Below are 14,687 nucleotides of genomic sequence, written 5' to 3' on the forward strand. Positions count from 1 at the left end.
CAATTGTATTACTATTTTAAATACAATTTTAATCTGATATTTTATGTTTTTATATTTTAAAATATTTATTTATTTTATTTTATTTTATTTTTTTGTTAAACATTTAACTAGTCATCTTAAAAACGTAATTACAACAGAACTCAAGTAACTTTTTTTTGTATTATTTATTTATTTTTTTAAACTTGCAAAACCATCTGATTAAATATAGTTTGGTTACACTTTATTTTACAGTACATGTATTTACAGTGTGCTTAAGAGAGTACAGTAGTATAAGGTAACTACATGGGTTACAATAGGTTTAGGGGTAGGTTCAGGGTTACTACCTACCTAGTTATTACCTGGTTATTGCAATTGCTATAATAAGTACAAAGAATGTACACAGGACATGTGAACAAACAGGAATGTAAAATTAAATGCTAGTGAAAGTCCTATTCCAAGCGCACCACACATAAAGTGGACAACATGATGTAAATTGGAGCTTTTGCAGCAGAGTAATGTTTTCATATAACTATAACTTTTGGCAGAGTATCCACTTTTCGATGCGTTCACACTGCAAGATTTGGGAATGGTTTTAGTTATAGGAACACCTTCTGGGGGACTAAATTAGCTCCTACCTCAGATTAGGGTTTAACCCAGCACAATAGGAACTACCAATTATGTAAATATACATTGATTAGCCAAACACATGTCATACGGAACTCTGGCACTTATTTTTAAAAAGCCATGTAAACACACAGTTTACATACACTTACTCCACGAACATGGAAAACATAGATAGATCACTTCCTCACTTAGATCACTTCATTACTGGTGGTGTGAATGCAACTAGGAAAAGTGCCCTATGGAAAAAAATAGCTCTTGGATGGCCCTGTTGTCTAGAACTATACCTGGTGTGAAAGCCCATAATTATTTTTATTAAATTAATTTAACAAAATACATGTATGCATGAAATATGCAGGCAAATATTGTACAAACTTGTCTTAAACACATCCTATATGTTCAGAAATTATATAAAATAAGAACAATACTAAATATGTATTGCCAAGATGTAGACATTCATTTAGAGGTCTAAACCAAAGGCCAAAAATATTCAGATAGTCATGTACTGTATATATAGTATATTTCACGCATGTCAGTCTTATTTATTTTTATTTATTTATTTATTTTTTTTAACTACCACATAAAATGTTTGATATATTTTGAAAGATAAACTGATATAATATTTGACTGTTAGGGTAATGTTACCTTGATCTTGAAATCCATTACAAGTGAGATAGCATACTCTATTCTGGGTAGCTAATGTTAGCTAGGTCAACAAAATAAAAGTAAAAATAATACATTATTATATACAAATATATATCATTGCTTATCATTGGCACAAATATTGTATCTCCATATTTCATAATTTATTTTTTTTGTCACAAATCATTACTACTGGTCACCCTTTAGGTCTGTCAGTGTTCCTGAAAAGTAACAGTTTTGGACATACAAGGTTTCTGTCTGGCAGTGACAATTTATAGTAAGTATATACTTGAAGAAATGTTTCATATGCTATTGAAAATATTCTTGTGCATTTGATTTTCTTTATCCAGAGTGTTAGTATGGCTGATCCCAGTCATTCTAGATTAATGGCTGACATGTTTTTAGAGATGATGCATGAAGAACATGATGAGGAAGATGAGGCAATTCTTGTCCTGTTTCAGTCTGAAATATCTGATGCTGATGACCTAGACTATGTGCCACAGGGTCAATCTGGAGTTGTGGGTGTAAATCCAGCTCTCCTAGATGAAGAAGACTCATTTGATGACATTGATGACTTATCTGATGAGTCCTCTGAAGAGGAAACTCAGACCCAGTCCAAAATATTGAGTAAGTAGGGTTTGCACCTACTCGTGTAAGCAGAGCAGACGGAGGTGGCCCAAGGAGCTGTGGTGCAATGTGCTGGATGTCACCACCCCCAATGCGGTGCAAACTTGATGTAGAAACACAAAACCTAAGAAAAAATAAAATATTAATCTGTGGACACTGAAAAAAAAAAAAAAAAAAAAAAAATATATATATATATATATATTGAATATTCATGAATCATGGACTTCATAGATCAGGGAATATTAAATGTTGAAATAAACTAATTTTAAGAGATAAATAAATAAATAAATAAAAATGCCCAGCCAAGCTTGAAATGGGAAAATTAAAATGGGTCATGTTAGACCCATGTTTTGCCTTAGAAGGCATTTTCATAGCTTGCACATCAAAGGGTTAACTAGAATGCCCTTATAAGAATCACTAATGTTTGCTTTTAGTCACTGAGTTTTGCTTATAGTCATATTAGGTCTACAAGGTCCAAGTATGCAGTAGCAGATTTTTACATGGTCTCTGACAAACCCTCCCTTCCCCCAACTATTAATTTATCCATGTGCTCCATCTGGTCCCCGTGAATGAGCTTGGCTGTGGAACAAGCCTCAGGTGTGGGGAAAAGCATCCCATCTCTCGGGGTGGAAGAAGCTGTCATTCCAGCAGTGCTCCGCTGCCCCACACTCCGCTCAAGGCCAACTCCACACAGGGACGTTTGCTGCTCTACTTGTTTTTGATCTGCCTCTCTGCCCTTGAAATTGGATGATTTTTCTGATCTTCTATGCTCCTCCCTGAGGGTTAATGTGGTACTTTCAGTACTACAGAATTCACTTTCATTTTGGTGGTCATTTGTTAAATTGGTTTCATGCAGAAAGAGAGGAAAACAAATAAGGGGTTTGACGAAATTGATTTGAACAGTTGTGACTATTTATTGTCAGGTCTTCATTTAGCTAAGTGTCTTCTGGCGAGAATTTGCATCCCTAAAAAGTCTCCTCATCTCATTATACTCATCCTTGCCCAATGACAACGCTATCTCTTCGGTGCAAGCAAAGACAGAGAGAGAGAGACCCTCGCTCTTGTCATTTTACTATGTCCGAGACTGTGATCCTGTCCCAAAGTAATTTAGATTTTCAAGGGTTTTTGTGGCAGTTGTGGTTACTGAGTCTATATTTGGTTAGTGCTGGCCTTAGGCGCCATGCCTGCAGAGTGTCTGATGCATACTTCACACAAAAATGACAAGAGCTTTTCCAAAACAGCAAGCTCTAATCCAATTGGCAGAGTAAAATTGACGTTTATAAGCTAACAATGAGCTCTTCCAAGGAAGAACTAGCTGCAGTATTTGCAGGTTTACAAGGTTTGTGACAGTAGCTGCATTTGCATGCATCTTAAAGATCCATTTGTAATTGCCCAGATGGAATAAAAAAGTAACATGTAACCATGTCAGTGAGTATAAATTGGCCAAATCTGACTTCCCTGTTAAAAACAAACAAACAAACAAAAACAGCATATGCTGGTTAGGTATGTTTTGAAGCATGGCTGCTGGTTTGAGCTGGTTTAAGCTGGTCTTTAGCTGGTCTTTAGCTGGTCATGAGCTGGTCATGAGCTGGTTTAAGTTGGTTCTTAGCTGGTCATGTGCTGGTCATACCTAACCAGCATATTCTGGATTTTTCAACAGAGTAAAATTTAATTCAGAGTGTAAGGGGGGTTTATATATTTTCTAATCCATTCAACAGCACATCTAAACATTTAATCAGACTGAAAATTGAAACTGGAGAGTTATGCACACATGCACTGACATAGAAATGTTGTAATGATGTGTGATGCACGGAATAAGCTGTTGTTGAATCACACAGGAAGTGTCAAAGATGACTGTCGTGTCATTCTAAAATTATTTCCACTCATCGTCAAAAAGCTTCTTGTGCTCACCGTCTCCTAATTAGGAACCAAAATAAATAAATAAATATTAAGTCTGTTTTTTTTTTTTTAAACAAATAAAAGAAGTAGGAGGACGGCTAGCATACAGATGTCAGAAGATATAATCAGATTGGAAGCTTGTGATATATAAATGTTCACAACACAATCAATTAATTTGGCGTTCATGTAAACACTATGTTCGGATTCATCAATCTGAAGGATTTCAAAATGTGTCCATGTAAACACAGCTAATGTTGTACTCGAGATCTGACAAGACAGGAATCAGTCTCAAGTCCAATTCCAAGTCTATATTTTCATGATCTCGGGCTCGTTAGGAATCTAACTCTGGTCTTGAGTACTACAACATTGTGCATAAATTCCACGGCCTGTCCCGACTCACGCATATTATCCGAACTGTATAAATGTCTCCAGACAGCTGCAGAAATCTGAGTGACAATGACACAAACCCAGGTTTCATCCACCCCAATGAAAAGCATATTGATATTATGCTCTTCTATTCCCTGTTTTGACTTAAGACCAAGTCTGGACTTGAGTACTACAATAATGATTTGATATTCAAGGGGGAATTCATTACACAAACAGCATAGACAGATAACAAAACACACACAAAAACAACAACAACAACAAAAAAAAAAAAAACGTTTAGTTTAAGACAGTTAAAAGTAAATTAGATATCCTCTAACTGTTTTACATTTCACATCATCCATGTGGATGCTGCACACTGGAGGTGGTTGAGGAGAGACCACCCATATGATTGATATATGTGTATATATATATATATATATATATATATATATATACAGGTGCTGGTCATATAATTAGAATATCATCAAAAAGTTGATTTATTTCACTAATTCCATTCAAAAAGTGAAACTTGTATATTATATTCATTCATTACACACAGACTGATATATTTCAAATGTTTATTTCTTTTATTTCGATTAGAGCTTACAGCTCATGAAAGTCAAAAATCAGTATCTCAAAATATTAGAATATTATTTAAGACCAATACAAAGAAAGGATTTTTAGAAATCTTAGCCAACTGAAAAGTATGAAAATGAAAAGTATGAGCATGTACAGCACTCATACTTAGTTGGGGCTCCTTTTGCCTGAATTACTGCAGCAATTACTGCACTGCTCAGGTGTTATGAGAGCCCAGGTTGCTCTGATAGTGGCCTTCAGCTCATCTGCATTGTTGGGTCTGGTGTCTCTCATCTTCCTCTTGACAATACCCCATAGATTCTCTATGGGGTTCAGGTCAGGCGAGTTTGCTGGCCAATCAAGCACAGTAACACTATGGTCATTGAACCAGCTTTTGGTACCTTTGGCAGTGTGGGCAGGTGCCAAGTCCTGCTGGAAAATGAAATCTGCATCTCCATAAAGCTTGTCAACAGAAGGAAGCATGAAGTGCTCTAAAATTTCTTGGTAGATGGCTGCGTTGACTGTGGACTTCAGAAAACACAGTGGACCAACACCAGCAGATGACATGGCAGCCCAAATCATCACAGACTGTGGAAACTTCACACTGGACTTCAAGCAACATGGATTATGTGCCTCTCCACTCTTCCTCCAGACTCTGGGAGCTTGATTTACAAATGAAATGTAAAATGCACTTTCATCTGAAATGAGGACTTTGGACCACTGAGCAACAGTCCAGTTCTTTTTCTTCACAGCCCAGGTAAGATGCTTCTGACGTTGTCTCTGGTTCAGAAGTGGCTTGGTAGCCCTTTTCCTGAAGACGTCTGAGCGTGGTGACTCTTGATGCACTGACTCCAGCTTCAGTTCTCTCCTTGTGAAGCTCTTCCAAGTGTTTGAATCGGCTTTGCTTGACTGTATTCTCAAGCTTGCGGTCATCCCTGTTGCTTGTGCACCTTTTCCTACCCAAATTCTTCCTTCCAGTCAACTTTGCATTTAATATGCTTTGATACAGCACTCTGTAAACAGCCACACCTTTCAGTAATGACCCTCTGTGACTTACCCTCTTTGTGGAGGGTGTCAATCTTCGTCTTCTGGATCATTGCCAACTCAGCAGTCTTCCCCATTATTGTGGTTTCAAAGAACAAGAGATACCCAGAATTTATACTGTAGGGGTGGTCATTTATTCAAACTCAAATGTAAATATTCTAATATTTTGAGATACTGATTTTTGACTTTCATGAGCTGTAAGCTCTAATCATCAAAATTAAAAGGAATAAACATTTGAAATATATCAGTCTGTGTGTAATGAATGAATATAATATATAGTTTCACTTTTTGAATGGAATTAGTGAAATAAATCAACTTTTTGATGATATTCTAATTATATGACCAGCACCTGTATATATATATATATATATATGTCACGAATCCTGTCCCTGCAGTTCCGTTCATTCACCACCAGAGGTCACTCGCTCACCACATTGACTCTCACAGCACACATCACACTGGACTCAATTTCCCATCATCCATTGCACTGATTGCACACACAGCTGAAGGCACTGATCACACAGCTATCACTAATCACACACTCTATTTAAACCCTGGACTTTGTTTCCCTCACTGCCGAGTATTGTATGCATTATCGCTGCCCTACAGAGCCCCGTTAGTTTGCCTCGCCTCGCCTCGCCTCGCCTTTGTCGGATTGTGTTTTCCCCTGCCTGGACTATCGCTGACGTTTCGGATTACCTCTCCTGTCTCGCCCCTTTGGATACTGTTCGCCGATCGTCGATCCACGCTTGTCTTTGTTTACTCTTTGTCTCGCCCATGTTATACCTGTTTGCCACTGTTCGACCCTGCCTGTTATGACCACGTCTCTGCTCAATAAAAGCCTGCATATGGATCCGCACGTCTCATGTCTCGTCAGCCCCATAACTATATATATATATATATATATATTTTTTTTTTTTTTTTTTTTTATGACTAAATGTAAATGTAATGTAAATGATTGTAAAATGCTTTAGGTGTACAGCAATACACAATAAATCGCTATATAAATTCCTCATTCATTCATTCATCTAACAATTCTGAGTATTCTCAGCATTTTAGCAATGGGTGCTATAGAAGGAATTAGCGTGGGTGTCTTTTTATGTTCTAACTAACTTTATGTAACTAACTACGTGACTAACACATCTGATTTAATGGTACTAACATTTGAAGGCAATCCTGTCACCCACCGGGAAAGGTTTGTTACTGCCAGACCAATGGAAGGAGCCTATGTTCAACCAGACGGCACACAGCTGGTGTGTTTTCTCACCTATATGTTTGGTACCTGAATCCAATCTGGATCGGATTTAAAGGTTTAGTATTTGATCAAATGGTAAATCTGTGAGAGGATTTACAAAACGAGACTCCCAGAAACAGGGTCAAAAATAACAACCAATCAAACCATTGACAATGCATGCAAGTCTTACTGTGAAAGTACTCCTCATTTAATATTAAGCTGTCTGAAGTATGTTGTTGTCAAAGTCCATTTTTCAACTATAAAATGGAAAGAAATTACCACAATCTGGCTATGGCCTATTCAAGTTGTCTAAACCATTGAATCTGACCTTATGACCTCTATACAAAGCACAACGTGTGCTCTCTGACAAAACGAGTTTTTCCACATCAGCCTCTGAACAGTGAGGTGAACAGGATAAAAGGATCCCACAGCCACATTACAACTAGAAAACAAGCTTGTCAGTGTCTAGAGACACTAACACAGTTGGAGGAACATATGTGTGATACCAGTGTGATTTACCAGTGTGATAAAAACATATGAAACATTTTGTGTCAACAGGTCACACCATTAAAGACAAATAAATAAATAACCACAGCATTCTGGGAAATAAATTGGTGGATCTAGTGGGAATGTGTCACTGCAACTGAACCTGCTGGGTCAAAGTGGACACAGGCAAGTCTTTGAGATATGAATGAGTTCAGCAGCAAACCATGTGCTTGCAGTCAGTTTAAGGATGTTTTGGGCCACTTTTATGTAAAGGAGGCTGACTTTATGGATTAATGGTTATCAATTAGTTTTACTTTATAAATGTCTTATGTAAGGATTTTATTAATTTGTTAACCTAAATTAATGAGAGAGTTAGGGTTCCATTATGAATTTTGTTAAAGGGATAGTTCACTCAAAAATGATCAAATATGTCACCATTTACTCACTGTCATATTGTTATAACCCTTAAGAATTTTGTTCATCATCAGAACACAAATGAATTTATTTTTAATGAAATCTGAGAGATTTATGTCCCTCCACTGACAGTCTATGCAACTACCACTTCAAAAGCTTGAAAAAGTTCAAAAAGAGATTATAAGACTAATTAACTCGAATTGAGCGGTTTTGTCCAACTTTTCTGAAGAGAACCGATCGCTTTATATGATGAACAGGTTTAATTTAGGCTGTTATTCACATATTTACATTGATCAGTGAACGTAAACAGAAGCTTAACCGTACTTGGTTGACACACAAGAAGTAACCTCATTGGTTCGAAGCTCAAATACGCTGTGTAACACTCAAGAATGAACCACATTGGTTCTTTCTTACACATCAAGAAAGGATGACTGAGCTTCCATTTGCCATAACTGATGTGCACTGATTATTGAATATGTGAATAAAACCCTAAATTAAATCTGTTCATCATGTAAAGCCATCAAGAAAATTTAGACTAAACTGTTACAATTCATATGGATTACTTTTACGATCTCTTTAGGAACTGTTTGAAGTATCAAAGTGATAGTTGCCTAGACTGTTAATGCAGGGACAGAAATCTCTCAGATTTCAATAAAAATGTCTTCATTTGTGTTCTGAAGATAGACAAAAGCCTTACGAGTTTGGAACTAAATGAGGGTAGGTAAATGATGACAAAATTTTATTTTTTTGGTGAACTATCCCTTTAAAGTTTCTTTACAAGGTAGCGGAACTAAAAACTGGAACTAATTAATGAAATTAAAAATAAGAAATAATTAAAATTATCCACAACAATTGGGAGCTTTATGCAAAACAGGCAGGCCTAAAGAGATAAATTGATGTTGCCGTTTTCAACATGATATACTTCACTTTCAAATTCATCAAATTTGGGTTCAAATTAAATTAAAACATGAACAATGCACTTCTATTTTGTCAAATTATTCAAAATATGTGAAAATATTATTGAATTCTAAATATATAGAATACATAAAATATATTTGCCTATGTCAAAATGTTACAAAACATATTACAAAACCTGGTGTGAAAATTACACAAAAAAGAAAGAAAAAAAAGGCAAGCATATGCACTGTTAGAAGTACACTACTAAGTAGACAAATTTGTATAAACTAATGAGTTTTCAGAGAGTTTATCTTCTGAAGGTCCACATGGCCAAAAAGTGATCTTAGCTGAAAAAATAAATAAATAAATCACCCTTGATCAGAATAATGAGTTTAATAACACTGCCACTGTTCAAGTAGCAAGAGTTGGGGGGGGGGGGGGGGGGACATAGAACAGATGTGGACTAGAGACTTCATCTCACATAATGAAGATAAATCTTAAGGTGTGATAGATGAGCTAAGTCAAGCTGAACGTAATGCAGCTGCTAATTTGGAATGTTGCTCACACAGTCGCTGCAGCATTTGTGCAACATGCTCGCAGGGCCTTTATCACAGCTAGCCAGACCTCCTACAATTGAAAATATGTGCTTCACTGCATGATGCTGTCGGCAAACGGTGGAAATTTGAACATTCAATTTCATAATTTCAGCGAAATAAAGCAAGCAACATGTAATGCAGTCTGCTCAAGGGTAACACAGCTCATCTGAGCACTTGAGTGTGTGTGTGTGTGTGTGTGTGTATGATACGTGCCAGTGAATGAATGCATGCAAGAAACTCGCACCGACAAAACAGCCGCTGCGCTGCCACAGCATGAAAAATGGGTCCGTTGTTCATTCAGCACTGTCATTCTGATTATTTTCTCAGCAACAGGGGTCACTGCATCTCTGTCTGGTCGAGCCTGCGGAAGGTAAACTTAATTTAGCGCTGTATCTCTTTCCTTTAGCAAGATGCGCATCCAATACCATATGGCTCCCAAACAGAATCAATTATCTACGCTGAAATGGTGGAGAATGCCGAATGCTGATAAGGGTTTGTTGACTCTTCCTAATGAAGAGTGGCAAAGTAAAAACGATTTGATTTGGTACCTTTGGGGTGAGTTTTCGTCTTTCTTCAGGGGATAAAAAGAGCAAGAAATTGATGTTTCCTCTCAGGGATAGGAACGTAACTTCCAAAAAGTCTCACCCTTAGTAATAACATGGCTGTCTCTGTGCATGTGTGTGTGTGGGTAATATGGTTTGGAATAAGTTATACATTTTGGAATTATGACATGAGGAAGCAAAATTCCTCTTTTTAGTCTAACATATATGTATATATATTTTTTACAGTTTCTGGGTTAACAACATATGGAACACCATTTGTCTTTCATAATCAACAAGAAATTAACATACTTCTGATATACGTTAAGATCAGGGATGGCGCGATATACCGGTATTGACGATAACCGTGATATTCAAAGCGACAATTATCGATATCGTATTAATTTAGTGTGTGACGATATACCGGTATTGGCGATAACGGCAATATTTAAAATGAACAAGACTCTTATGATAACACCACATGTAAATGCTCCAGCGCCAGTACCTGGTTGACCTCCAGGTGGCATTATTGCGCCTTAACCCTGACACCTGTCAATCAAGAAGAAGACGCAGCGCGGAAAGCCATGTTCAGTTATACAGAGTTGCAATTATTTGACTTCTTGAAGCATGACTTCAGTGGTCCTGACACAACTATATGTTAAAGAGCTTAAAATACAGGTATACAAGTTAACAGGTTAAAGTATCAGTTTAGATCTTAATATGGCAACACTTTACAATAAGGTTCATTAGTTAACATTAGTTAACATGAAATAAGAATAAACAATACTTCTGCAGCATTTACTAATGCATTATTAAAGTCACAAGTTGTGTTTGTAAACATTAATGCACTGTGAACTAACATGAACAATGAATTATTGTATTTTTATTAACTAACATTAACAAATATTAATAAATTGTGTAATAAATGTATTGTTCATTGTTTGTTTATGTTAGTTAATACATTAACTAATGTTAACAAATGACATCTTATTGTAAAGTGTTACCATTGATATTTATTCATCGTACTGTTTACAGTATTTTCTCTCTTGTTATTTCATAGGAGCTCCAACGAAGACAGAGAAAGCCAGAGTCTTGTACCCTGTGTTTATCAGTATCTTTATGTTCGTTGGGTGAAAAAGAAAAACTCAATAAACAAAGTAAAAAATAATTTGAGTGATACCACCCCAGGTTTCTATAGATATCGTGATATATCGATATCATGAATTCTTATGGCCACAATAACCAAATATGAAAAATCTAATATCGTGACAGCCCTAATTCAGATCAATGAATAATTAATTACGAGTGATACTGTATATCATGTTTTTGTTGTTGTTTCTTTTTTCTTTTCTTCTTCTTCTTTTTTTTTTTTTTTCCTGTGGGGATTTCTCCCGGAGAAAACACCCTAGTGATAAAGCCATGCAAGTTCACGCTTGCCATTTTAACCCCAGCTACAGAGACTCACTAAAACAGTGATATTTTACATCAAACATCTGTTGCGTAAGTGGTGTAATCTATAATATCGCTCATTGCAACTAGAATACTTGAACACTTACATCTCTTTTTGAATTAACTTTTTTACCGCCTATACGAGAAACCCAAACTACCTGTATTTTGGAAGAACTCTAGAAAACTTAGTTATGCGTACAGTAAAACTCCAAAAATGTTTATTTCTTTACACATAAATTATGATTACAGGAGCATATTATTGATTAACACCTATTTTCATGTACTTTCTTGTGGAATACCTGTTATCACCTCAAAACACTTTTACCATAGTGCATGATTTGTAAATTAATACATTTTCACATTTGCATCACAAAACAAGCTCCACATATATGGCTTTTATGGCATAGTAAACTTGCTCAACAGCTCACCTGGTATAGTGTTGTCCTTGCGATGATAATTGCTTGGGTACAAGTCCTGTGAAACACAACCTTACTTGTCCCCTCTAAAAACTGTTGTCATAAGTACAACCAATGTGTTGCAGATTCACGCTCATCTGTGTTGGATGAACACAAAATGTGCAAGCAACGTAATATTATTATGCAGCATGTTCTGTAATCATATTTAAAATCCCTTGCATTCTGATTCACTTGATGACTTATGACTAGCTAAAGAAACTTACTCCACTCACAGGCAAAATAAAACATTAACGTTATTTCAGCCTGTAAAATGAGTCCAAGTCACACTGACCTTTAATAAAAACACAACATCTGCAGGAAGTTGAATATTTATGTTTGCTTCCGTAACACCCAGTGCCCTGGTGCCAGGGCAGGACTGCTGTTGTTAAACTTTAAACAAGAATTATGTGTCAAAGATGTTTTCTAGCAAAAAACCCTCTGAGCATAAGTCTCACATGGATCTATGATAAATTGGTAAATAACTAAGGGTTGGCATAACATCATTAATTTAAAAGGTGAAGTTCACTGGTTCTGCACTACAAACAGCACAAATCAGAATTTGTTATGTAAAGTTTCTTGATCATTTATCCCTTTGTGCTTGGAATGACATGATGGTGAGTAACTTATAACTAGTAACTAATAATGACATCATTTTATTTTTTATTTAATTTATGAATCCCTTAGAGAAATAGCAAACTAAGTCTTCTCTGATGTTTTATACTAGCATATATTTTCATGCATTTACCTATAACAACCCTTTTAAATGGAGATTGCAGATGCATCATCCTATTGTGCAGTGACTGGAAAGAGCTTTGCTACTGCCTGAGCCATCTAAAGACATGATGACAGTCTAGGAACACTGCTGGTTTAAGGGCAAATCCTTACCATTTACGCTCCACTGGCCTGAATGCCTGACTCAGAGCAGAAGCACACGGCACAGTCTGAAAAGTCCCATAGGTTTATGCACAGAGTTAGAGCTGATGTGTATAAGTAGCGCACTTCAGACAATCATTGTAAAGCTTATTTCCACCATGAAATATAAAATATAAGAAAGTTAAATGTGAATTTTTATCTCACAATTCACACTCTCTCTCTCTCTCAGAATTCAGAATTTACATTTTGCAATTCAGACTTTTTCCCAGAATTCTGAGCTGACCTCTCACAATGTACTGTCTCCCTGGAGAAAATACCCCAGTGATAAACCATGCATTTTCACACTTTCCATTTTACCCCCAGCTATAGAGACTCGCTAAAACAGTAATATTTTATATCAAACATCTGTAGCCTAAGTGGTGTAATCTATCGCTTATTGCAACTAGAATTCGTGAACACTTACATCTCTTTTTGAATTAACTTTTTTACCACCTATGAGAAACGCAAACTACCAGCATTTTTGAAAAACTCTAAAAACAGATGAATGAATACGAGTGGCAAACTCCAACAACTTTAATTTGTTTACACATAAATGATGATTTCTCGCAATTCAGACTTTTTTTTTCTCTCTCTCAGAATTCGAAATTTACATCTTGCAATTTAGACTTTTGCTCAGAATTCTGAGTTTACCTCTCGCAGTGACCTTTTGTATTTTTATTTCATGGTTGAAATAAGCCTCCAATACAATCATAATTTTATACATTTAAAAACAAGTAAACAAATAAATAAATACATAAATAAATCAAAAAGAGAAAGCGTCTACAAATGTGTTAAAAACTAAATACTGCTAAATAAATTGTAGTGCTTTGATGGGATTCAGTTTGTACTTTGCGGAACTCATATTATTATTATTATTATTATTATTATTCTATTACATATAATATATTTGTGCAATACTTCCTGCAATGGTATGCTTATGATCCATATGAATTTCAAGAAATATTTCTACAGGTCTTAAAAAGACTTCAATCAAGGCCTTAAGTAAATTCATGTTCAATAAATTGTGCAAGCTTTTCACAATATTAGATTGAAGGATCAGAAAAAGGCTATAGATATAGCCTCCCATAGAGATTCCGCTCAGAGAAATCAGGAAAGTAGCCACAAGTGGACAAAAGAGACGGATTAAAACAGCAGGTGTAAAGGGGAATGTGTCTCCCTCGTCGTCTTGTGATGCGATCGACCAAAACGCATCTTAATATCAGGTGTAAACAGGGCCTTAATTTGCGTCTGGAAGTGGTCAAAAGTGGACAATCTCAAAACCATTCCCATTTACACATGCATTTACATTTACATTTACATTTACATTTAGTCATTTTGCAGACGCTTTTATCCAAAGCGACTTACAATTTGGGGAACACATGAAGCGATTCATCTTGAAGAGGCAATTCGACAAAGGAAGTGCTTGTAACACCAAGTCTCAGGCATTGTTTAAATAAGTACAAGCTAGCAAGGGAAGGAATAAGTAAGGAGAAATATATATATATATATATTTTTTTTTATGTGTAGGTTGAAGTCAAGTAGTGTCGAAAGAGATGAGTTTTCAGCTGTTGCTTGAAGATTGACAGGGATCCAGTACTCCGAATATGGGTGGGAAGATCATTCCACCAGCCAGGAATGGTGAACGAGAATGTTCTGGAGAGTGATTTTGAGCCTCTTTGTGATGGTACCACGAGGCGCCGCTCACTAGCAGATCTCAGATTTCTGGAGGGATGTAGATTCTTAATAGTGAGTGCATGTAGGCGGGTGCTGAGCCTGTGGTTGTTCTATGAGCAAGCATCAGTGTCTTGAACTTGATGCGAGCTGCGATTGGTAGCCAATGCAATGAGATAAAGAGAGGTGTAACATGGGCTCTTTTGGGTTCCTTGAAGACCAGTCGTGCCGCCGCATTCTGAATCATTTGTAGAGGTTTGACTGTGTTTGATGGAAGTCC

At 36.3% G+C, this 14,687-nt stretch overlaps 1 long non-coding RNA gene across 1 annotated transcript; it reads right to left on the bottom strand.

The window, feature by feature from the left end:
- Window positions 1-219: 219 nt before the first annotated feature.
- Window positions 220-11,990, bottom strand: LOC131533499 (uncharacterized). Its single transcript, XR_009269133.1, has 3 exons — window positions 11,798-11,990; window positions 9,626-9,742; window positions 220-1,993 (listed from the first exon to the last, which is right to left on the bottom strand). It is a non-coding gene; the product is annotated as an uncharacterized LOC131533499 (long non-coding RNA).
- Window positions 11,991-14,687: the final 2,697 nt, after the last annotated feature.

Source organism: Onychostoma macrolepis, chromosome 24, assembly GCF_012432095.1.
Source record: "Onychostoma macrolepis isolate SWU-2019 chromosome 24, ASM1243209v1, whole genome shotgun sequence".
NCBI lineage: Eukaryota > Metazoa > Chordata > Actinopteri > Cypriniformes > Cyprinidae > Onychostoma > Onychostoma macrolepis.